This window comes from Crocodylus siamensis, chromosome 3, assembly GCF_052110815.1.
Source record: "Crocodylus siamensis isolate JL-2025a chromosome 3, ASM5211081v1, whole genome shotgun sequence".
NCBI lineage: Eukaryota > Metazoa > Chordata > Crocodylia > Crocodylidae > Crocodylus > Crocodylus siamensis.
Window position 1 is genome coordinate 103,273,117 of NC_143397.1, and position 25,290 is coordinate 103,298,406.

At 43.9% G+C, this 25,290-nt stretch overlaps 1 long non-coding RNA gene across 1 annotated transcript in view; it reads right to left on the reverse strand.

The window, feature by feature from the left end:
• LOC149868606 (uncharacterized) overlaps positions 1–25,290 on the reverse strand; it is a 119,421-nt gene that overhangs the window by 50,376 nt on the left and 43,755 nt on the right. The window contains exons 2-4 of the long non-coding RNA XR_016441293.1: positions 3,101–3,194; positions 2,587–2,673; positions 566–656 (exon numbers count right to left, since the gene is read on the reverse strand). This is a non-coding gene — a long non-coding RNA (uncharacterized LOC149868606). The remainder of the gene's footprint in view (positions 1–565; positions 657–2,586; positions 2,674–3,100; positions 3,195–25,290) is intronic.

Genomic DNA, 25,290 nt, shown 5'->3' on the forward strand with positions numbered 1-25,290 from the left:
ACTTCTTTCTTCTAATCAATATATGCCAGATTTCTATGTATGCATAGTCAATATGACTTTCCTAACTAAAATGCATAGCACACAATGGATTAATTAAAATAATTCTATTTTCACCTTTTGGAAAGTAAGTAAATGAATTAGAAAGTTAAATGTCCCAGATGCAGTCTATTAAAAAATAATAATTCTTCCCACCTCAGTGACTAATAAATATCAATTTAAGCAGCTTTGATTTAAAAGATCTCACCACAATGTTATTATATAAATTAAAGAAAATGTCTTTTATATCTTTAAAAGAAATTAAGAAGTCCATATTCTTGGTTATTATTATTATTTTAAATTTTATGAATTTTAACTCTGCATCCTTATTATCATCTGCAGAGTGGAATAACAAATAAATTAGTTAAATGTTCTGCTGCTTGTCAAGGCTTAAAGTCCAGCTATTTATGGGCTAAATTGTGCCATATCCTACAACAGAGGCAGTGATTTTCATGGCTTCTGAACTGAATTAAAATGGAACAATATGCAGCATTCACTCCATACCCAGGTAGCCAGGCAACAAAAATACCTAGTACAGAAGAGGATGAAGGTATACTTCTTATTTCTTACTGCTTCCTTCTCCAGTCAACCCTTAGGGAAGCATTTGAGGATTGCTCCATCTGCATAAAAGTAGTTGAAGGTAGTGATTAGAAAAGCTGGGCATAGTCTGCATTTCTTGGAAAATGCAGTTCCACGAGGGGGTATTCAGAATTTGCAAATTGGGCTTTATGAATTGCTAACACAAAATGGAAAACAACATGTGTAAAGTTTGAAATGTTTCATTGGCATTTGCAAATGAAAGAACAGATTTTTTTTATTTTGAAATAAGGTTTCTATTTAGAAAATTCCCCATATTTAATTCAAATGAAGAGGCTTAGAAAGGGTTTACATCCCCCAAACTAATTTAAATATTTCATGTAGGGTTTTCCTTATGTGCCCTAGAAATATTCCTCCTTTCCTACTTTTATTAAGAAAACAGAAAAAAAAACTTTTTTTTTTAAATGCACCTAGGAACAAAAATAAAATCAGTTATTTGCGCAGCTCTGGTCCTGATTCCCTTCTGCTCCAATACTCAACTTCCCATGTAAGAAAACAGTTTAGTCAAGTCTACATAAAATGTGTGTACCGCTGCATTTCACAGCTGAATTCTGCCATAAAGTTGTTTATTTATTAAGGTCTAAAATTTGGCACCAATATCCCTGTTTGGGCACTTAGATAAAATTGCTTGATTCTCAAACATTGTGAGCACTCAGAGCTCCCAGGGGGTTTCACTTCTGAGCTGTAACCTTTCTGTTTCTCAAAATGCACATTCCACACAAAGAAGCAACATTGATGTATTATTCAGGTTACAGAATTGGGCACTCAAAAGTGTAACCATACCGGTTGGTATAGCATAGTAAATTTTCAGTGTAGTTTTTTCAGCTATTAAAAAAAACAACAAAAAACCTGAAAAAACAAGCAAACACAGAAACCCGAAATCATCCCCAAAACAATTCCAGCATACAGCAATGTATTGATGCCCCCATGGTTCACCAGAAGGTAGGCTGGAACACTGAGATCCACCACAGGTCTCTAACACTTGACATAAAGTAACTGAAGTCAATAGTGGGTTGTCATGCTCCTATGTAGCTTTGCATTAAAGGGAGATAAGACATGTCCACACTTCCCCAGGGGGTTTCATAGATATTGTTGATAGCTGACAAAAGGGGACACCTGGGTATCTTAGATTCCATTCCAGGCTCTGAAGGGAGAACATCTAGCTGTTACAAACTTTTCTGTCCATTTCCCCCAAGCTAGACACCTTCTGCCTTTCCCCCTCTACAGTCCTTCTTTTTCCCCCGTTCTGTCCTCCTTATCTTGCCACCTTTCTTTTCATGTAGCCAATCCCAGTCTCCACTTCTCAGATTTCTGACCTCAACTCCAAATCCCTTGCCTAGGCAATGTCAGTTTCCCCATTACCTTCTTTTCCTTAGGTCCCTGATTCAGTCTCTTGCCTAGGCAGTGAAACACCCTCAAACCATCTCCCAGTTCCCAGATTCACTTACATCCCATTAAAGTAGCTTCTAGCTCCAGCCTCCTCCCCAGACTCCTTGTCCTATTCTACACTCCTCCATGGTCTGGCTCTTACCCTTTCTGCATTTTAATCCAGCAGTTTCCTCCTCTGGACTCTGGGTCCAGTAGTAAGGTTAGCACAAGAAATACAAGCTCCCTGCTTTTGATATCAGTATGCAGGTCTAGACCTACTAGAACTTGAAGTACCTCAAGCTGCAATTTCAGGAAAAGTCTTGCTCAGGGCTGGAACATTCAGGGCATTTATGTTAATCAGGCTGCATGAACCATGATTTTTTCAGTCTGATAATGTGGACACAGTTTGGTAAAATTTCACAGGGACAGCAAAAGGAACATCTCTGACAAAACCCCCCCACCATTTTAACAAATGTCAAGTTTCTGCTTCAAAGCATGGATGCACTGGGACTTCACAAAGGAAAGGACATCAGAGTTGTCAAACCTGGAGAAAACTGTATTTTGTCAATGTTAAAGAATTCCCACCTTACTGTATGGAGTTGAGTTATGGACAGCATACAGGAGATACACCAGGTTTTTGGAGAAGTACCGTCAATACTGTCTGTGGAAGATCTTTAAATCCAGTGGGAAGAAGATAGATGAAACAACATTAGCATCCTCTTGCAAGCAAACACCAAGAACCTTAATAGGCAATGATCATCCAACATTGACTTTGCTGGGCCAGCCACATCATCTGAATGTCCAATTCCAGACTCCTAAAGCAAGTTTTATTCTCCTAGCTCAGTCAAGGCATATGCTGAAGAAGAGCAGAGAAAGTGCTTCAAGGACATCTCAAAGCCAACTTGAATAAATGCAATATTTACATCAACTCATGGGAGATTACTGCCATGTACCCGAAATGAAGGAAGAGTCTGCTGCAAGTATCTCAGTACTTTGAAACCTTATGACAACAGGAGACAGAAAAGGGAGAGTGGCAAAAACAGCATGTCATGGACTGAATCAGGAATCAAGGAGCCACACTTCCTGCATGGAAACATACCTGAGTTGCAGCAGAATCTGTGGATCCTAGATCAGCCTTGTCAGCCATCTTTGGACCCACAAATGAGACAGTCATGGAAGATAATCATCCTCAACTATAACAGATTACCAAAGAAGAAGAATTATGATTAACATTAAAAAAAGACAGAGGGGAATTTAAGCCAAGGTCTTAAAATAGAATATTTGAGCCACATTCATCCTAGGCAGTAATGTGGGTACAGCCTGTAATAGCTAGAGCTCTAGGTTACGATCTGAGAGATTTTGGTTCTATGTCTAGGTCTCCTTGAGAAAAGGTGTTAATTTTTTTGTGCCTCAGTTTTTCTATGTGTAACATGATAATGACCTCCCTTTGTAGAGTGCTCTAAGATCCAGTGACGAAAAATGTTATACATGAGCTATGCATGAAGTGGAAATGATAACTTACCTACTTTGCAAGGGTTCTTAATAAATTCATTTTGGCCAGAGATTTTAGCTGGAGCATTTCTCCCTTTCTATTGTAATATGCAATGTATTTTACAAGTCATTTTCAGTCTTCTAAGCTTTTCTGATACACACATATGCACATTTTAATTGCTTAAAAAACAACTAAATAATGACACGCATTCATCAAATTTGTTCTTCCAGGGGCTCAAGATTTTGGCAAGTTTCTTGCCACATATACTTGCAATAGTCAACAGCAAGCCAGATGGAAGGGTCTTTACCAGGAGGCCAAGATATGCTTAGTTCACTACTGATATGTTCTATCTTTTTGTGGCAATGAAAAACAATGAAACCCTTTCTCAGCAAAGCAGTTAAAATCCTATTGTGTTTAGAAAAATCCCACTTGGGATTCCAGGATTTTGCATGTGAAGGAAAATGCCTGTTAAGCAACTGCTCTCAATCAATCTTGTATTTGCTTTCGCCTAGAAAGCTGTTGTTTGGCACAGTGTGATTCAAAGCATATTTTTAAGGGCCATATGGTGAATTACTTATACACACGTGTGGGCATTTCCCTGCATGAGGTAGAATCACTAACTTTAACGGGCTCACCACAAAATGACATCAATCTCCTTTTGTGAGGAGCAGCACAATGACTATTCTTATACTGCATTTGGCAATAGTTCCTTTTCCTTATAGTGGTTCATACTGGTGGCGGTACCAGTGAAACACATGGAGAATTCTGGTCACTTATAATGACTACCTGAGAGAAACAGTGTGCATCTATAAATGTAGTGGACTGTGCAGTTATTACTGAGCAGTCATTTAGTGTGGAGCCCAGAATTGGATGCAGTACACCAACTGCAGCCTCACCAAGGCCAAGTAAAGCCAGGAGATGACTTCTTGGGTCTTGCTTGAGATGCATGGGTAGATGCAAGCCAGCTTTTTATTTGCTTTGCCGGCTGTGACATCACACTGGTAGCTCATGTTTATCTTGTGGTTAATCATGACCCCAAGTCTCTTTCGGTCATGGTGCTAGTGAGTGTGGCACTACTAAGCCTATAAGTGTGATGTGGATTTTTTCTGCCACGGTGGAGCACCTTGCATTTCTCTGCGTTGAATGTCATCCAGTTTTGATCTGCCCACCTTGCAAGCCTGTCCAGGTCAGCCTGAATTGCCAGCCTATACTCTAGAGTAACAATTCACCATAATTTGGTGTTGTCCATTTAGCCAGTCTGCTTCTGATACCCAAATCCAGATAATTTATGAATATATTAAAGAGTACTGGTCTGAGTCCTGAGCCTTGGGGGACACCACTGGTCACCATACACCATGTTGACTCGGTTCCATTGACTATCACTCTCTGGGTCCAACCACAGAGCCAATTTGCCATCCATCAGACCATAAGGTTGTGGAGGCTGCAGTTCCCCAATTTTAGCACGAGGGCATAATGGAAGACCAAGTCAAAGGCTTTTCTGAAATCTAAATATCTGATATCAACCTCTTCTCCTTTGTGTAGGTGATGAGTCACCTGGTCATAGAAAAAAATAAGGTTGATCAGGCAAGACCTACCTGCAATGAAGCCATGTTGGCTATCTCTCAGAATATTGCCTACTGTTAGCTTGTTGAAGGTTTCTTTGATGATTTTTTCCAAGATCTTTCCAGGGATTGACGTCAAACTGAGAGGCCTGTAGTTCCCCGGATCTTCCTTCCTTCCTTTCTTGAAGGTAGGCACTACATCGACCCTCTTCCAATCTTCAGGAACCTCTCCTGAGTGCCATGAGTCCTCATATATCCTCACCATTTGTTGTACTATGATGTCAGCCAGCCCTTTTAGCACTCTGGGTGCATTCCATCTGGGCCAGTTGACTTGTGTTCCCTCACAAAATCTTTGCCAATTATAGGTGTATGAGCACCTTTACCCTTATAGTCCTCCACCCTGTCAGGCAGGGTGATCCCCTTTGGCTGGGGAAAAATGGCACAAAGTAATCATTGAGGAGATTAGCTTTTTCCTGGGTGTTCGTTTTCATCTGCTCCATTTGGTTCAGTAAGGGTCCCTTGTTTTTTTTCTGACTTCTCACATGTTTGAAGAAGAACTTTTTATTGTCCTTGATTCCTGTAGGCAGTTTGAGTTTCAGCCTTGGCTTTTCTGGTCCACCCCCTACATGTGTGGGCAAGTACTACACAATCCTTCTTAGTAGTAGTTCCTGACTTCCATCCCTTATAAGCTTTTCTTTTCAGATTCAGGAGGTCCATGAGTTCTCTATTGTGGCAAGGGGGTCTCCCAGCCCTTTTACTACCTTTCCTACAAGCCAGAATGGACTTCCCTTGTGCTTTTAGGAACACAACCTTAAAGAGCGATCACTCATCATGGACTCCCCTCCCTGTCAGATCATGGTCTCTCAGGGCCTCAACAACCAACCTCCTGAGGTTGTGAAAGTCAGCTTTCCTAAAGTCAAGGAAAACTTGGAAGAACGTCTCAAGCGAGGTTTCCTGGAGGTCTGTCCTGGGTCCTTTCTCTATTTTTCTAGCAATGTTTAACATCTTCATTAATGATTTGGATGACGATTAGAGGCCTGGAAAGCATGACATATGTGGAAAGGATGAAAAAGCTCGGGTTGTTTAGTCTGCAGAAGAGAAGACTGAAGGGGAAATTTAACAACAGTCTTCAAATACCTAGAGGGCGATATATAGAGGTTGGAAATCAGCTTTCCTTATGGTTGTAAGGGGCATGCTTAGAAGTAATATCCTCAGGTTTCAGCAGGATACATTTAGGTTGGAGATTAGGGTGGCCAAACATTGGAACAGGCTACCTAGAGAAGCTGTGGAATCTCCATCCCAAGAAAATTTCAAAACCAGGTTAGACAGTTTGCTGATATGGTTTAGTCAGAGATGATCCTGCCTTGAGACCTTGTGAGGTATCTTCTAGTCCTATTTTCACATGATCCTGTGAATTAAATATTTCTAACCCCAGTTCTAACAGATTCCCTGAATGACCTTGATGGAGTCAAATAACTTTTGTGATGCTTAAAAAAAATATTTTGCCCCAAAAAGTGATGTCTGGTTTAAATAAGCAAATGTTTTTAAAGACAACTTGAGCTAAATCATTCTATGACACCAAGAATTATAAGTATATCCCTATTCCTTTGGCATAAAGGAGAGTGTGTCTACACATGCATTTAGGCACACCTCAATTTAATGCACACATTAAAGTGCATTAATGTTGTGTGCATGGACTGACATGGGACTAAAGTTAGTCCCAAGTCAGTCCATACACAGCATTGATTTGCCTTAAGGCATCTACATGTGTGTTAATATGCTTTAGCTTTTTGCATCTAAATTTGATACCTGCAGGTATCAAATTTATATCTGAAAAGCCTAAAATCACCATTGTTAAGGCGCATTAAGGGCACATACATGTAGACACGCACCCTCAGTACACCTTAAATCGAGCTAAAGCACCTTAAATTGGCACATATAGATGCAGCCAGAATGTGATAAAACATTAACTTGTAATGGGCTGTCTGCATTTGTTGCAGGTTACCTTATGGATTGGTAGGAACATCCAGGTCCTGAAAAATCTTTTGTAAAAATGTTACTGGAGATCTTCAAAAAAGTCTAATGAGTTTTAGTGGAATGTGCATAATCTATTCAGCTGAGCTAAAAACATCAACTAGTTTTGCTGAGCCTGTTTGAGGAAGCATTTTGAAATAGCATCGTCTTGTCAACAAATGATAAACTACAAAATAACCAAAAAATGCCTGTCCTCAAATGTTCTATTGTTAAATCTACTGCATTCCTGACATCACTGTTTTGGACACTTGCCACTACACTTTTCATATTTTACAAACTTCCTGTTATGATATACTGTTCATTGTAAAGTTTTATATAGCTTAGCCATAGCAAATGCACTAAATTGATGAGTGTTGTCATTTTAATCATATTTTTTGAATGAAATCAAGTTACAAACCAATTTTAATCAGGACAAACAACTTGATAAGAGCCAAAAATGGCATTTTTATCAAACACTATATTTTAGCATAATTTATCAAGTATTTTACTTTACTGCCTATTCAGTTTTAAAGATAAGAAAAAAATACTAAAGATTTCACTCTGGAGTTCTGATTGGACGGCAGATGATAGAAGAAACATCAGTTATGGAAGTGAGGTAATAACTGCATTATAAGCAAGGGGAATTTGGAAGGACTCATTCTCAAGTTTTCTTTCTCCACTGAAAATAGTTCCTTACATCTCCCACGTCTAGTGTTTAGCCACAGGCAGTATCTATTTATTTATTTATTTTTATATATATATTAATTTTTTACATTTGGGGGATATTGGATACGGCTTATTCTTTCTTATGAAAAGTTTGAAAAAAATATGAGTCTGTATTTGTTGCAAAACTCTTCTCAATATTTATGCAATGTTATAACTGAAAGAATAGCTCCATGTAGAAATTCCAGATTCATTTTAGTAAGCTGCAGTATTTACTACAAATATTTGAACATCTGAGAATGCTGCAGTTCCCTAAGTGTCATTCTTGAATCCTATATGCACTCACTTAAAATCCTAGACCAGAAAAGACCTGCTGATTTCAGTTTTCGAATGATTTCCACAACATAGCACCTGTCAGACAAGCATAGTCTGGCTCAGTCAAATATATGATTAAAACTACCACGATAAAGCACATTGATTATATATTTCTGTCTAGTTCCACCTCATGGTAAAAGGTATTTAAGGGAAGTAGTCCTCCTTAGAGGGTAGAGGCTGCACTTAGACAAGAGTAAGGTGTGGCTGTCTCCCTCCTGCTTTCATGCTACTTCCTCTGTAGTGCAGGGGCAAAAATGGATGTGGGGCACTCTGTTTGGAAAGTAAGCAGGTCACACAACAGAGAGAGGACTTTTTACACTCTTCTTTCATGTAAATGACTTGTAGAATCTAGTCCAGCATGTTTTATTGGAAGCGTGGCAAGGTATTTAGGCTGACATTTACAATAATGTTGGTGTGAAAGGGGGTAAATTTAGGTCAATAAATGGAACTACCAAATATGTAAGTCTGATTTTCTGAACATACAGGCCGTACAATTTCATATCCATTTACATGAGCACTGAGCCCTAAAATATTTGTCTTTGACTAAAATGCATCCTTCCTTCTGTAAGTGGCTGGATTTTCAAAAACAGCTGTGCATTCAGCCACAACTACCATTGATTTCTTAGGAAAATTTATGTTTTTTTGCTGAGCACTTCTGAAAATCAGGCCACTTGTTTAGACACCCAATGAGAGATTTAGGAATCTAATTTTAGGCTTCCATTTTTATAACTATTGGCTGTAATTTGCACACTTGAAGTTATTAAAAATATATCTTTTATTCTGTTCTCACTGATCTCCATTTTTAGCTACCAAGTAAATTTTAAGCTTTGTTGGCTTCTGTGCTTGCCCAATTTGAAAACATACAGATTCATCCTACATTCTTAATCACTTTGTTCCTTTCTCTGCCTGCCCTCAACCACTCATACAAGACAAGCAATACATTCACTGGATGTTTCCACCAAGTCCTGTGTCCCTGGAAAAAGTTAGAACATTTAGGAAACATGTAACAGCTCAAATTGGCAGCCTGGCCTAAATCTATAAGCTGAAAAAAATTCAGTGAAAGGCTATGACTCCACTGTCTCACTTAAAAGGCACTAATTCAGTGACTTACAATGGATGCCTGTATATGAGATGCTTTACTGTGCAGTAGAATAGTTTACTGCACAGTAAGTGCACATCTGCATGTGAATCTATATGTGCACACGCTTACTGTGCAGTAAATGATGCTGATCATGAGTAAATATGCTATCACAATTAGTTACTATGCAGTAACATAGATATAGATGTGACCTGGGAGCCTACTGAGCCCTGCCATGAGGGGACCAGCCTGAGGCTAGCCCCAGGGCTCCAGGCTGAGATTGTCTCCTGCCCCAGGGCTGGCCTTCCTCTGTGACAGCTCCAGACTCAGGTTCTTACAAGCCTGCAGGCATTTTGAGCCCTGAGTCATGTATGAAGGAAGCCTGAGGCCACTCCAGGCCCCTGTGTCCTCCTAGGCAGGCTACAGGCCAGCTGTGCCAGTCTGCTTTCACCCTGGTGCCTCTCATACACTGAGGAATGTGTCAGTGCTGCCGGTGGTGTCCTCCTAGGCTGCAGGGGACAGAGACATATAGCACAGCCACAGGTAGCCCTCCAGACAGCAGCAGAGGCTGTGGGACAGCCTGGGCTTGTCCACTGGACTGTTGAAGCTCAGGGTCCCATGCAAGGTGTGCAGGTGTGCCTGGGGCACTATGATGATAATCATCATCATAGTGGGTCAGGCACCCCTCAGTCCATGCAAACAGACCCTTCTACAGTGCCTGGAACACGTACAGCAGGGACATGCTAGGGGCACAATGCTGGCATGGTGGGGGGCTGGTTCTGGGATGCATGCCTAGAGAGGACCCCTGAAGGGAAGGCAGGAAATGCAAGCCTGGGGGCCATGGGCTGGGAAGCAGCACAGGAGCACAGCTGGCCTGCCAGGGTGGGTGGGCAACGGGGTCTGAAGCTGCAGTGGCAACAGGTGCTGCCAGGAGCCTGGCCTATCCCAGCCTGGGAACAGGGTGGGGGAGGCAGGCTTCCTGCTGCCAAAACCCAGCTGCCTGTCTGCCCCCAGGCAGCAAGTGTGGGCCTGGGCACCCATGTACACCTGATCCTCAATATGAAGCTAAGCAGCATGCAGCCCCTGGTACAGAGCATCTTAGAAATGTTGCAAAACTCTCACAAACAGCTTCTTTCTCATGGCTCTGCAGGTCTTTCACTACACAAGGGAGAGAGGACACACTTGGCAGCCAGGATGGGGCATCAGGGTTGCTGCTGTCTACAGCCAGGGCCTTGAGGATGTCCCATCTGCACCAGAGGTGGATCCAGGATCACACTGTCCTTGTAGACCAGCTGGGGACAGCATCAGAGAATCAGATAGTGAACACACAGGCCTGGTGGGCAGAGGATGATGCCTGCAAGGATTTGTGGGATGAAGCAAATCAGGAGTTCCAGGTGCAGCTTCTGGCCCTGGAGAACAAGTGGGTGGAGATGCTGTGGGAGCAGAATGTGATCTTTGCCAGAGCAGTGCAGGTCACAAATTCACAGATTCCCAGAACTTTAGGGCTGGAAGGGAATTTGTGAAATCATTGGGTCAAGCTCCCTGCTCTGGGCAGGAAATACTCCTTGTATGGTTTGCTCTTCAGACCTCTAATCATACAAGTGGCACTTCTCTGACTCTCTCAAGCTTCTGCACATCCTTCTTGAAGTGTGGCATCCATAAGTATTCCAGATGCAGCCTCACCCATGCTGAGTAGAGTGGGAGGATAACTTCCATACTTTTGAGATGTATCAGTTTGAGATGTATCAGTTGATGCATGTCAATGTATTGCTTGCTCTGCTAACTGTAGCATCACACTGGTGACTCATATTCATTTTATGGTCAATTATGACCCCCAGGTCTCTTTCAGATGTGATACTAGTTAATGTAGCACCACGAAGTCTGTAAGTTTGCCATGGACAATAACCGCTGGGTGCTAGACATCATTCTGACACTGGTGATTGCCTTCGTGCCAACTTCTGCCCAGCCCCACAACCCTAGCCTCACCTGGCCCCTGACAGCCACCCACCCCAGCATCAGCCCCCTCCATGGGCCTTGAAGGAGGCCCCTGAAGTACCTCCAGCAGCCAGGAGTCCCTGGCCTGGCCCCTGCCCCAGGTCCCCAGGCACCCAGCCCCAAAGCCTGGGCCCAGGCCTGCCACTCACCCAAGTTCCACATGGGCATGGAGCTCTCTGTAGTGGGTCCAGGATTGTATGCTGTCTCTTCTGGCCCTGAACACTGGCTGCTGAAGGGGGGGGGGCACCCACCACCAGCCACCATCATCCCTTGGCAAGGTGCCTGCCCACTAGGCTTGTCACAGTGTAAATAGCTATGGAGGAACAGCCAGAGGCTGGGGTCCTGACCACCTGTCCCCAGGCTCTGTGTCATATGCATCCCCACCCCACTGCCCCCACCCTGGGACAGCACATAAAGCACTTTGTGAATAGTTTGCACAGAGGAGAGGGTGTTTTACTGTTGGTGGGTGGAGTGCATGGTGGAGGGGCTCTGTTGTTGCAGGGGGCAGGGCGAGGCTTTATTTGTTAAGGAAGGAGGGAGAGGGGACTGTTTGATGTGACAGGAATAAAAACTTGTTCTTCTGAGACCTGTCTGCAGTAAGCATGGTGCTGGGGGTGGGCAGAAAGGGTGCAGGGGTCAGTGGGTGGTGGTCTAGGCTGGCTACAGTGTGGAGTGTAGGAGGAGATGGTCAGCCAGTGCCTCTTGTACCCAGTGCCCTTGTTCCTGGTGGCAGGTGTGCAGCTTATCTGGGGGCCTGCTGCTGTAGCTGCTGCTATAGGTGGTGCTCCCACTGCCAGGAATCCTCCATGCACTGCACCTCTTCTGCCCAGGCCTCCAAACCTAGCAGATATCATGCAGCACACAGGGTGTGGAAAGGAAAGGGTGCACCATTGTCCCTTGAGGCAGTTAAAGGTGTACTCCACCAGGTCATGGATCTGGCCTGGGCAATGGTTGAAGCGGGCCTAGTGGGAGGTCCATCTGACCAGTATATGACCGCATGAGCCAGAGCAGGAAAGGGTAGGTGGGGTCCCCGATGAAGAGGGGTCAGACCACTACAGCACCCAGCTGTAGGTCCAGCACCTCTGGTATGAAGCAGCTGCTCTGCACCAGGCCTAGCAGAGCAGAGTTTCAAAACATGCGGGTGTCATGGGGTCTGCCTGCCCAGCCGGCACTCACATGCATGAAGGTACCATGGTGGTCCATGACAGCCTGGAGCACCAGGGAGTAAAAGCCTTTCCAGCTGTAGTATGGCCAATCACCATGGAGTGGGCAGATGATGGGGATGTGGGTCCTGTCTAGGCCTCCACTGAACTGGAGGAATCCCAAAGCACTGAACTCGCTCTGCCCCACCCCCCACCACAGCGTTTTACACCTAGAGCACTGTGTGCCCGAACACATCCTGGAGGGTACTACACACCTCCAGAATGGCCTCTCTGATGGTGGCCTTGCCCACACCAAAGAGATGGCCCATATAGAGTGGAAGCTGGCGGGCATGGCCAGCTTGAGCAGGGTAAGGGCAGGCCAGGTGTCCATGGGGAGGGGCAGCCACAGGGTGGTGTCCTGCCATTCCAGGTGTAGCCAGAGCTGCTCTAGGAGGTCTCAGAAGGTGGCTCAGTTTATCGTTAATGCCTCCAGCCACTGCTCATCATCCCAAGTGTGCTAGACAATGTGCAGCCACCAGTCCTGGCTAGGCCAGCAGGCCCAGAGGCAGTGGGGCGGGAGGCCTAGAAGAGCTAGGGCAAGGGAGATCCCAGCGGTGGCATCCAGTAGCATGTCATTGGCATCCCAGCCAGGGTCTTGCCAGGTAGACAGGGCTCCAGGAAGCATCTTTGTGATGGTGGCAGCCCTGGGACAACATGGTGGGACCAGGCGGGTGTTCACTCCACATGGAGTAGCCAGGAGGGCCCAGATGGATCTGGCCAGCCAGTGGCTGGCATGTTGGGCCAGCAGGCTCAAATCAAGAGTACAAGGGATTTGTAGGTTTTAGAACTTCAGGAAAGGAAGGCACTTTTATTTCAGTGTCTACATTTGGGTTTATAAACTACATCTAGTCATCCAGGTTTGAGATTGTTGGCCAAAACTCCACAGTGGAGTAAACCAACAACTGTTTCAGGGTGATGCATTCTCTATTGCGCTGGCCAATTCTTCTTGGTTCAGAACATAAACTAAAATAATTTAATGATAGTATATTATGGGGAGAAAGAAGTAGGAATATTTCTTTAGCACCATTTCTTTATTCTTAAAATATGTCTACAACAGTTTTCAGTCATACAATATACTGTTCAATAAAAATAAGTTTATTCCATGGAAATCTTCGCATGAACCTGCTAGCTGAGGAAGGACTCCTCTCCAATGTTACGATGCCAGATTGTAAGTCATATTAAGTATTATGCATCACAGATGGTGTGGGAATCTCTTGATAAATATCTTATTAGAAACAGGAACTCTTATCTCTAGTGACATTTACTTAACTTGTGTTTGTCATGGGTGAAGATAATGCCTGCATCACTGTCCTGAATTTCATTATAGCAACTCTCCAAGATAGTTTTCATGGTTTCCTATCTAGGCAATACTGATAGAAAGTCATTAGGACATTAGGAAGAACTTCTTCACAGTTAGAGTGGCCAAGGTCTGGAATGGGCTCCCAAGGGAGGTGGTGGTCTAGGGGTCTTCAAGAGGAGGTTGGATGGGCATCTGGCTGGGGTCATCTGAACCCAGCACTTTCCTGTCTATCCAGGGGGTTGGACTCGATGATCTATTGAGGTCCCTTCTGACCCTAACATCTATGAATCTATGAATCTATGAAAGATCTCCCCCTTTCTCCCTCTCATTTTGATTCAATAACATTAAATTAAATACCCAGTCCTGATTAAATATATATATATATTTGGATTATGACAGTGATTATAGTGGAATAAAAACATGCATATGCAGCAAAAGAGAAAAGGCAATTTCATTAAAATATGTATTGCATTTCAGCCAAAATAGCTATCAGTTTTGTTTTTGTTTTTTACCAGAGCTGTGATCTAGGGAACTATTAGATGTAGGTGGCACTTCCCTTTTTCCTTGAATGATTCCTCTGAAAGTTCTTCAAGTTTATGAGCTTAGTCAAATACTAATGAAATTCAGGAAAAAAAATCTTATACAGCACATAAGCATTCCAGTCTCAAAACCCCTTCTGTTTTTCTCTTAAAGTATGTAATCCTTCTCTGGAGGAAAAAGAAAAGCAAGTGGCAAGCAAAAATATCCAAAAAATTCAGAGAAAAGTAGAGTTATCCAGTGGCCTCAATTATCAGAAAGTCTAAGTATTTATTTTTGAAAGTGTTCACAACTACTTTTGCACCAAAATAGTTTTTGTTTTCCCTTTTACGGAATATTTTGATATCTCAAGTGTATTTCATGTTTCACAGTGGAAAATAAATTGGGAAGTTTCAAATAGAAAAGGCTAAAATTCTTTTCCCTTTTTTTCTTTGCAAAGCTTTCAGAATACAAAACATTGCTTTAAAATGTTGTTTTAAATAAAAATATATTTTTTCCTGATTTGAAACTTCTTTTTTTTTTCATTTTGTTGAGATGTTTGATATTCAGACTTTTCATTTCAAGATACATTTTTCAAATCTCTAAACTTTCCTATACAACATATATTCTATTTCAGAATACCTTCATTTTGGGAAGATGTGAACTCCTATAGAAATATGATATGAGATATTTTATTTTGAAAAGTCATTTTGAAAGGATGATTTGGTATAGATTCTTACCATCAGAAAATACAGATGCGCGCACGCACACACACACACGGAAAATGTTAACAAAGCTACATTTTATAGAATTTTATTCCTACATAAAATGTCTGCCAGTTCTACATTAAAATCAGTGAACATATTTAAAAAAAAAAAATCAGCATATTGGTATATTCATGCTTCTTAAAAACTGTCCATTTCCTTATTTAGCTTCTTAAATGCGAGCAGAATTTTTTTAAATATATGACTCGGATTCTGTATTAAGCTAGGATATCTAACAAATTGTTGTTTGCTGACAGTTCTATACGAATAAAAAGAGATCCTTTTTTCAGTCAACCTAAAATTAATTCATAAAAGCATTAGCATGACCATACTGGGAACAGAGGGGGGGAGGGTGGTAAGAACAGATTTTAGCAGCTGCAGTTAATCTAGATAGAAGTAGGATGGTAATATGGTGTTTGGGAGACGAGGGAGAATTCACAGTGCAGAAATAACCGAATAATGAGCTAAATGAGAGATCTGGCCTTGAGGTTGTTATTGATCATGACAGAGAATTGGAAAGTGACAGGCAGAAATCCTTAGTTCTGTCACTCCTGCATGCTGGGAGGTCTTTACTAATTTTTATAGGAAGATCCAGTAACTACGGAGCAAACAGTAAGGGTGTGCAGAACAGGCTGTATTCAATTTGGATTCAGATTCGGCCGGAATTGGGGACAGTGATTCAATTAATTGATTTGGATCAGTGCGCTTGATTCTTGAAGCTGAATCTGAAGATTTGATGCTGTTTCAGAGAATCAGCAATTAGGCCATAGACATAGCTTTAAATGTTTTTTCTACATACCTTGAGGTACCAGGTGTGGCTCGTGAACGCTGTGATGCTGGGGTGGATGAAGCATCCCACAGGAGTGCAGGGAGCCACGTGCTCGGCGGTGAACCCAGAAGTAGACTGGGCTTGCTGCCAAGCACACTGGGGAACATCCCGCACTCCCATGGGACAGTCCATCCTCCCCACCATTGCAGCATGTCAAAACAATGCTGTAATGACTGACTATTATCTATCCCAAAGTGGGTATTTTTCAATCTCAGTTTTTGTGGCTGTTCTAATTTGTGCAAATAAATAAATATTTCTTGCAGCTCTCACACCTAAGTACTAGACTATGGCTGTATAATCAGCAGGGATCCAGGTTTTGTTTACCATGGAAAAAACATGGTAAAACCCAGATTTTCTCATGTTAAGGAGAAAAACCTGGATTACCTCCCTTAAAGGAAAAAAATGTGGGAAACAGTGGGTTTTCCCTTGCAGGCTGGCAGAGTTCCAGCCCACAAGGGGCTGGGGGGAATGAGAGAAGGGCCATCAGCAAAGGGCACCACGTGCATGTATGCACATACATGCACATAGCTGCCAGGAGAGCAGCTCCCCGCAGGTAAGTACAGTGGTGAGGGTCCAGTGAGGCCCACATAAGGAGGGAGGTGGGCAGGGCTGGGGCTGCAATCCAGTGCAGGCAGTGCATATGAGGCTTGGGACCTGAGGCTGGAATGAATGGTGGCAGGCCTGGGTGGGGAGCAGGACGGAGCTGCAGGTGGCTCATCTGGGGGGCATGGGGAGTCTGGCTCCCCACTGCTGCATGCACTCCCAGGAGAGGCATGGGTGCACATGTCCCCCAGATCTGGGCTGCCTTCTGCAGGCTCAGGCTCTCTGCCTTGCTGGTTTGTGATGCTTGTCTCAAGTAAAGAATAAAGAGAACAAAAAATAAAAGCAGGTCTACATTGTCTTCACTTACTGAATGTTTAATGGCATGTTGTTCTGATTTTGAATAGCTTTGTCCCTGATTATAAGAACCACATGAAAATAGATATATAGCCATCTCTTCTGAGTATTCTGTTAATGATATAAAAGCTGGAAAGTAAAATGCTTCTTTGATGCAAGGAGTTCTATTGCCAATTATCCTCCAAATAAAAAGTACATAATGCCTTCCCTAGTAATCAGTCTGAATCACTGAGATGGACAGGGAAAACTCAAGGGGGAGAAATTCCCAACAAGCTACAGAACTTCATCAACGTGCAGTATAGCTATAAATCCAGCCCCCAACCTTTATGCTGTGGTCAATTGTCAGCACCTCTGCTGATTCCACCAGGAAGAGGTGCTGGATAGGAAGCCCTGTCTAGCCCTGAATATCTTGGCACTAGGCCATGTATTGGCTTCTAAATTCCTGATTCTTTTCTGCCCTCCCCTTACCCCTGATTAGCAAGGTGCCTATAGAAGAAGGGTTAGGACTTGTGTTCATAATATACAGCACTGGTTGCATCTCTTGATACAATACAACATGGGTAAAGGATTCATAGACTAAAGGCAGGGGCCGGGGGGGGGAACCCAAACCGAGTATAGTGTAACTAGAACACTTGGGGACTGATCAGGAATCAAAGGATTGCCTACAGAACATGTAGAAGATACAGGAACTGAAGAGAGTATATGACTACGCAACTGGGTAATTAATTATCAGAATTTTAAAGCACCTCTGCAATCCATTAAAAATGGTTTTTGGTTGCCACACATTCATTGTGAAGCCTTCTTCCTAACCCCCATTTAACTTTACCACCTTTACAACAAAGCCCGTATTTTTTTATGACCAGGTGCTCCAGATTGATAAAATTAGAACTGCATGGACTAGAACAGGGATTTTAGTTCTTTCCTTTTTTTATATCCTTATCTTGCTTCCTTTTATTTTACGATCCTACCAAACTAGCAAAAAACTAAATTAGACCAACGGAAACATGTACTAATTCATTTTTGACTACCTATATAAATTAAGATCAAATAAAAGTTCATAGCAAGCTTGTTTTACTCTTAACTTCTGGATTCCTACAGACTCATCGTATATACCTGCATGCCATAACTCATTAAAGACCCATATGTTATTCCATAATACAATAGGATTAACCATTCTTATCTTAATATGATCTGCAGTCAAAAACTGGATTCTTTCCTTCTTATGTGCAGTGGATACACAGGATGGGTTAAATGACTATTTAATGGGTAAGGTTTCCACAGCAAACAAGGCAGTTTTAAAGCTGTACGAGGGTATAGTATGTATGGCTTCAGCATGTCTGTGCATTTTGAAGATGATATATTTGTTGGAGAAATTGTGGAGTATGTTTTTGTTGTCCTCAGTAAGAAGATTTGTGAGGTTTTGTTATATAAGTCCCACGCCAGATCATTATATGGTGTAAATCAGCAATACTCAACCAATTGCCATATAGCTGTGCTGATTCATACACACTGATTGTCTGGTCCCCTGTACCAGTTTTTCTACCCAAGACAATGCAGTGCTGTAAGGCTAGGGACAAACATTACACGTAAACTGGTTTAAGTGATCAGAAACTGGTTTGAACCTGTAATAGAACAGACATTCAGTGCACATAAATCAGTTTGAAAATGGCCGAAAACAGTTTGAGATATACCTGGTTGAATGTAGCATCAGTCTTAACTGATTTGGCTCAAACCAGTTTATGCAATGTCTGTCACAGACCCCTTGCTGGTTTAAGTAAAACCAGATTCCCCCAGCATCCCAGCATGCTCTCTGGACTGGACAGAGCTCTGCTCTCTGCTGCAGTGAGCTGGGCTGGCTCCTCCCTTCTGCTCTCTAGCCAGACCAGGGGAAGGGTGTGGCCAGATTCTGGCCTGCCATGGCCCCTGAGGCAAATTCCTCCCTCCATCCCCTCTCCCCACTTCTGCTGGCAAACCCTGGGGACTGCAGTTGCATGTTTGGCTGCAGTCTCTGCAGCTTGCCTGCAGCCAGGCAGGGAGGGGGTTAATTCTACAGCGTGTCCCAGAGCAGGGGGAGAGGGGTTGGGGTGGGCTGGTAGGAGGTGCTCCAGTGTTGAGCTACCCACCTCACTGTGCCTGACCACCTTCCAGGCTCCGAGTGTCTCCCTGGGGGTGCCTCATGTCTGGTCAACTCCCTTTCTGGAGCACACCTGCTAGCCTGGTGGTAGAGCTGCCACCACCCAGGGATGGGCTTGATTCTGGCACTGCGCCCCCTGGAAAACACAGGCCTAGTAGCCCTCAAGAGTACTTAACTCACTTCAAGAACTTGGCATGCTTCCCTCTGTCAGAAGCACAAGTAGTGGTCTCCCTTAATTAGCCGGACCAAGGAGACCCCAAGACACAATCTAGACCCACTCCCAATAAGTCTCCCATGCTAGGTACAAAGGATAACTTTATTAGTTACAAGGAATAGGGTTGGAATAGGGTACAGAGTTGAGTAATACCAGAGAAATCCCACAGAGCAAACAGGGTGGCTGGAGTAGCCTTTGATCATGCATCTGAGTTACTGCAAACTATATATATCTAGTTAGATCTCAGGTAGCTTACTCACAAGTATCATCCAGAGGCAGGTGCCTCTAAAAGCAGGCAGTTCCTTGATCATGAGTTTTGAGAGAGAGAGCAAGTTTCAGATGGTCCAGCTCTTCTCTCTCTCTGAGTTTTCCTCATGGCTGCTGCCCATTTAAGGAATGAGACCCACACCTGGGCTGCAAACTCGACCATTGTCTTCCCCAGTTGTGGGATAGTATTCTAGAATTTTTTCCAGAAATAATCCAGTCCTAACCTGAACCTTGAACACAAAGCATTTTTAAAGGCATAGATATTTGCTGATTCCAAGGGCAGGCTGTTCAGGACTACAGGCATGTCACCCTCAACCAGAGCAGCCATGTGTTTCATGAACTCTTCCTTTGGCAACTTCCATCGGTGCACTTGGTTTTCAAAGTTGTTCCAGCATCTGACTGCATCTGGAATACTGCAAGATCATGTTTACGCTTGAGCCTTGCCTCTTTGGCCTCCGCCTCATGCTGCTGCACTTCTCTAGCCTTATGCTCATGCTGTACCTCCTTATGCTGGTGTTGGGCCTTCAACTCTATCCTTTTCAACTCTAACTCATGCTTGAACCTGCGTTCTCACTCCTTAGCTTCTAGCTGCAGCTGGAATTTCTGGAAGTCCCACTCAGAGGACAGCCCCTCGGGGCCCCCAGTGGGTTCTGTATGGATGGAGGTGATCTTGCGGCCTGGCTATTATCGCATAGGATCTTAATCAGGTCTTCTCTCTTTTGCTCCTTCCTCACTGGAAGGCCTCTCTCTTTCATCAGCTCTCTCAAGTCGGCCACCGCCATGTGGTCATACTCATCAGCCATCCTAGCTATCTACACTGTCCAGTTGACCTGGTGCCAAATTAGAAATTATTTGCTCAAGGGTTTTCAGTACCTCTATTGCCTTCCCCAAATTATGCCTTCAATACAGCAGGTTGTTGGATCCCACTTTACCACCATGTGTGGCAGGCCAGTAGGGGGTGCTCCTGCACTGAGCCACCCACCTCACTGCACTTGACTACCTTCCAGGCTTTGAGTAGCTCCCTGGAGGCACCTCACATCTGGCCAACCCCCTTCCTGGAGCATACCTGCATCCCTGGGTGGTGGCAGCTCTACCCCCAGGCTAGTGGGTGTGCACAAGGAATGGGGTCAGCTAGACGTGAGGTGCCCCCAGGGAGACACTTGGAGCCTGGAAGGTGGTCAGGTGCAGTGAAGTGGGTGGCTCAACACAGGAGCACACCCTGCTGGCCTGCCACAGAGGTAAGCTAGTTCCTTGTGTGCAGATCCAAGCCCTGCACCTGTGAGCCCAGAGCTAAGACCTGAAGGACCAGACTGAGAGGTGGAAAGAACATCTGATGGGAGGGGCTATCCTACCTGCATTCAACCTGCCTCATCTCCACCACAGTTGGGTAATGTATCACCCCTCCCTTTTTCCTGAAGTGCTGAGTACCTTGTGAAGGGCAAAGCCAGAAATCCTTAGAGGCTGTCAGCAGGCTCCTCCTGCTGACTAGGTTTGAGAGTGCTCTTGCCTGCCACCTAGTGCAAGCAAATTGTCCTTTGTTATTACAGTTCACTATTAAATGTTGATTGACCGTAGGCTAATTCAATTCTTTTACAATAATTGTGTCATTGTTGTTGGCTTGGGTTTGTGTATTGTGATTTGGGTGTTACAGGTATTGTGTTGGGTATTTGTTGCTCACATGTTTTTTTGTGGATTTGTTTTCCAATATATACATATCTTATTCAACTTATCTGATTGTGTAGTGTCCTAACTTTGATTGGGGTTGGGCTGTACGCCAATTTTCAGGGGAATTAATTTACTTTGGTGCCAACAAACTTTGAATATTAGTGGGGTTTATCAAGGATTAACAAGCCTCTGTGTATATTAATGAGTCTGTTAATTAATTGGTGTGTCTCCCTAGTAGGTCTTGCTTCAGATAAAGGACTTTTTCCCCATCCCCTCTCCTCAGTCTGGCAGCAGGTGCCCACCTCCCATCCCCAGGCTGGTGGCTGGCATCCCATGTGTTGTGTTAGCCCTGGCTAGTACCTGGCCATGCCCCCTCCACTCCAGCAGGGAGGGCTGTGAGCCTTGGAGGGAGTTTCTCTTCCTTCCCCTTTGACAGTGGCTGGCAAGCACGCTCTAGTGCCCCCCAGCTTCTGGCTTGAGCCACTGCAGAATCTCTGTCCGGTTATTAATCAGTTTAAGCTGTGCAATTTAGACTAACCTGAAAAACGTGAATCAATTCAGGCTGAGGATTTTTGAATGTCTGTCCCCAGCCTAAAAGAACCAGGAGAGTCATGTTAACATTGGACTTCACATGGGCTAATTTTCCCTGTAAATGATCAGAGCTGATCAGCTCAGGAAGAATACCACCTAACACGTTGGTGTTGTCTTGTAACATGCACACATAAGCTATGAAGGCAACTATAGGGTAACTAGATTTTTTACACTATTTTTTAAGACAGGAGAGATGTTTGTTATTAGAAATAAGCTGTAGTTGCTGGAGATTTACAATAAGCTTTCGAGTTTAATTGCAGAGAGGCTTGCTTTTATAGTGCTTCCCTTGCTGAAAATTAAATTACAGAGAGTTTGGAACATCAGAATTATTTTACAGAAACATTAATCACAGCTACATGTTTATAGTCATTGTCCTTAAAAAAAGCCAAAAAATGCTTTATGCAGAGGCATATGGGGAGAAACATACTGTCATCATTTAGGACTTGTTGATACACAAAAATTAACTTGGATCATTGCAAAATGGAAATTTGGATCACAACAGCTGTTCTTGAATAACACTACATGTTGAGATATTTGATCCAGATATTTTTTTCTACTTAGCTTAATCCAACATGTAGTCTTGGAAACACAAAGAACACAGGCAAGAGTTCCCTCACTGCAAATGCTTTCTTGAAATGTATGAATTGTTCGGACTCCAAAAATCCAAAGGAAAAATAGAATGGACAACTCCTTCACCAGATTCTCAATCTTATAGTGAAAAGTGGAAATTATCCCAGTTTCAAGGGTATACTGTTCCTTAGGTTTTAAGAAACAGCATAAATCCTTGAATGAGAAAGAGACAAACCCTTTAATTAGCAGCTATGAAGAACTACTACAAAATGGAACCTTCAGCATTTCCTAATCCCAAAGTTTCATCTCCCAATTCCCATACTTACATTACAGAGAACCATCTCTAAACTCTAATCTTATACATATGTATTACTACATCTTCTGTCCTATACATAACAATGACTATTTGCATATATCAAATTTCACAATCCATTTCCTCAATATGGCAACACTCTAGAGAGGAGGTACTACACCCTGGCGTCAGTATTTGGTACTCACTTCCCTAAGAAACTTTCTCTCTAAATGGGTCTCAGCCCCTACCACATGATGACATGACAATGTGATGTCTCTAAATGATGACAGCTGGTTCATCATATGAGGAATGATACAAGACAGAAGTCACATAAATACATAATCAGCTCCTGTGTCTACTTCTATTCTGCTGCCCATAGCAGCAGCATGTAGGATGAACTTTTTCCATCTCAGACCACAACAATTATTACCAAGTACCAGGGGACAGACTGGCTGGAGCTGTGTCAATAGGCATGTGGCAGAGCAGGTGAGGCAGGAGAAAATAAACTCCCCACTTCCACCCTTCCCCTTACTGGCATAGCAGCAGACACTTCCCCTGGCAGCCACAAAGATGGGTGGAGCAGCAAGTGCTGCAGCCCCAAACTTGTGCTTCCGGCCAACCAGGCAGGATCTGCTGGGCCAAATAGCATGGCACACATCAAAGGAAGCACTGGTCACAGAGGGAAGTTCTGCCAGCCAGAAACTGGGCTCAGGAGAACCCCTAACCCATAGCAGTTGTAATCCCCACAGCCCCAATAAGTGACATGTGGGTTCATCAGCAGGGATGCTGAGCAGCAGCTGGATACAGAACACTATCCCTGGTAAGCTGGAAGCCGGTGGGAGGATATAAGATGGCAGAACTGAAGGGTGAGATCATTAGATGGTGATTGACAGGAATAGAAATGGAAGTGGGTGAGAGGCAGCCAAGCTACCCATTTTTTTTGATTTTCATAAGACAGACATGAAATTTGGGACCTTCAGCTGGGGAGTATGGGCAAAGTTTAGTAACCCAGCACCCAGCTGTTGCCGGCACAAGGTGCCCGAGGGAGGCAACAGTTTGGGTTCATTGCCTGGTGTGCGTCGCGCCAATAACCACACTGGGGGGAGAAGAAGACAGAGTTTATTTGAGCTCAAGTAAAAGGCACAGGGAGACTGTATAGTCTCAACTCCCTTGCGCCTAGCCCTGCAACAGTGCATTTTTATACCCTGGTCAATTTTCTGCAGTGGTTTTCCACTAGCTGGCCCCCCTCTTCCTCCCCTTTCCCTTCTCCCTTCTCTCTCCGAGAGGTGCCCTTGCATTCCACAGATAACAGTTTTAGCTCGCCTGTTTTCCAGAAGGATAGGAGATTACAGGCGCCAAAGAAAGGGTTATAAAGGTTGGGCAAGGGGGGGGGGGCCCTGGCTCGCCTGGGCCTAGAGCAGAGGGGCTTCATCGACACTCATGGTCTTCCATCCCTCTGAGTTACCTATGCCCAGTGACACCAACACAGCCAACATCACAGCCATAGCAAGCACTTATACATGGACAAATACATGGAGGCCTGAGGTAGGAGTGTAGGGGTGGAGGAGCTCCCAATACAGATCCCATAAGGGCCAAGCCAACAGGCCTTTCTTTTGGTGGCTAGTAGAAGCTAGCAGGGCAAACATTTTTTCTCCAGGCAAAGCATTGACTCCTGGTGGAACCAAGTCTCTTATTTTTGGTACATTAAAGATGTGGCAAGCAAGAGGTTAGGTAGGAAGCAGAATTTCCTTGGGGAAGGAAATGCTGTATCATCCACACCCTTCACAGGTTGGCATTGTGAAAGATTTACCAAAGTGTCCCCCACCCTTCATGGGTCGATGCTGTGATAAGGCAATTACATAATGGTCTAAGATTTACCCTTAAAAGTGTGTGCACCAGTTCAGCCTTTATACCCAATCCATGGAGAATACAAGCTTCTTGTAACCTTCAGCTAGGGCACCTCTTCCCTTTATCTCAAGTTATAGCAGCTCAGGCTCTTTAGCACTGAAGGCCTTTGGCTCAGTTTAGAAGATCTCTGCCAGGAAAGTAACTGCTGTGAACACACATATTTAGAAGCTTTCTGGATACTTATCTGAATAGGACTTCCTACAATTTTGGCCTCCACCCCTGCAACCCATCTGAAAATCAGAACTGGAAAGTACACATTGGGTGTGTCCAGGTGAGCACAGACTATATACTGCACATGTAAGCATTTTGGGGGAGATCCCAGGGTGAAAAAATCCAACACCAAAAAAATGCAAGGCAGTGCACATGGCAGCAGTGCATGCCACCCAAAACTGGAGCCTGGCCAGACAGAGCCACAGTCCTGCTGCTGGCCAGGCTTCCTACGGCAGGAACTCCATGGCTGCAGATCCCAGAGGCCCCAGGAGCCCGTATAAGACTGCTGAGGGCCAGCACAGTTGCTTGTCTGGACATGCCCATTAGGTGAACCTACATGTGCTATTAGCGCGGAGCAATAAACTCTGGCATATATTGCACAGCAGTTTATTTCTCCCAGGTGCCACAATCATTTACATGTGTGCCTAGGACTGCAGCATGTTGAGCCAAGTCAGAGCAGCCCCAGCTGGCAGAGGGCCCAGGGTTGCTCCAAACCAGCTTGGGGGGGGGGGTGCGGCTGGGGCACGGTAGTGCTCCAGTGTGGGGCTAGCTGGCAAGAAGCTCTCATACTGAAGCACCCTCATGCCCAGCCAACCCCATCAATATCTACATGTATTGCTATGTGTTAAAGAATGCTACCATAGGGTACCCACAATAGGGTAGTATTTGTGGTTAGAAGTATTAACCTAAGGCAGAATTAATTAGTTTTCTGTGGCCTGACAGGGATGCTTGTGTAGATGCAGAGAATTTAC